The sequence below is a fragment of the Bison bison genome, unplaced genomic scaffold, assembly GCF_000754665.1.
Source record: "Bison bison bison isolate TAMUID 2011002044 unplaced genomic scaffold, Bison_UMD1.0 scf7180017853502, whole genome shotgun sequence".
Classification (NCBI taxonomy): domain Eukaryota; kingdom Metazoa; phylum Chordata; class Mammalia; order Artiodactyla; family Bovidae; genus Bison; species Bison bison.
In genome coordinates, this window is record NW_011484075.1 from 1 (window position 1) to 1,177 (window position 1,177).

Consider the following 1,177-nt stretch of genomic DNA (forward strand, 5'->3'; position numbering starts at 1 on the left):
AGTCACTCAGTCGTGTCCGACTCTTTGTGACCCCATGAATCGCAGCACACCAGGCTTCCCTGTCCATCACCAACTCCTGGAGTTCACTGAGACTCACTTCCATCGAGTCAGTGATGCCATCCAACCATCTCATCCTCTGTCGTCCCCTTCTCCTCTTGCCCCCAATCCCTCCCAGCATCAGAGTCTATTCCAATGAGTCCACTCCTTGCATGAGGTGGACAAAGTACTGAAGTTTCAGCTTCAGCATCATTCCCCCCAAAGAAATCCCAGGGCTGATCTCCTTCAGAATGGACTGGTTGGATCTCCTTGCAGTCCAAGGGACTCTTAAGAGTCTTCTCCAATACCACAGTTCAAAAACATCAATTTTTCGGCACTCAGCTTTTTTCACATTCCAACTCTCACATCCATACACAACCACTGGAAAAACCACAGCCTTGACTAGACGGACCTTTGTTGGCAAAGTAATGTCTCTGCTTTTGAATATGCTATCTAGATTGGTCATAACTTCTCTTCCAAGGAGTAAGCGTCTTTTAATTTCATGGCTGCAGTCACCATCTGCAGTGATTTTGGAGCCCCAAAAAATAAAGTCTGACACCGTTTCCACTGTTTCCCCATCTATTTCCCATGAAGTGATGGGACCAGATGCCATGATCTTAGTTTTCAGAATGTTGAACTTTAAGCCAATTTTTTCACTCTCCACTTTCACTTTCAACAAGAGGCTCCTTAGTTCTTCAATTTCTGCCATAGGAGTGGAATCATCTGCATATTTGAGGTTATTGAAATTTCTCCTGGCAATCTTGATTCCAGTTTGTGCTTTATCCAGCCCAGCATTTCTCATGAAGTACTTTGCATATAAGTTAAATAAGCAGGGTGACAATATATACCCTGACATACTCCTTTTCCTATATAGAACCAGTCTGTAGTTTCATGTCCAGTTCTAACTGTTGCTTCCTGACCTGTATACAGATTTCTCAAGAGGCAGGTCAGGTGGTCTATTATCCCAATCTCTTCCACAATTTTCCAAAATTTGTTGTGATCCACACAGTCAAAGGCTTTGGCATAGTCAATAAAAGAGAAATAGATGTTTTTCTGGAACTCTTTTGCTTTTTCAGTGATCCAGCAGATGTTAGCAATTTGATCTTTGGTTCCTCTGTATTTTCTAAATCCAGCTTGAACA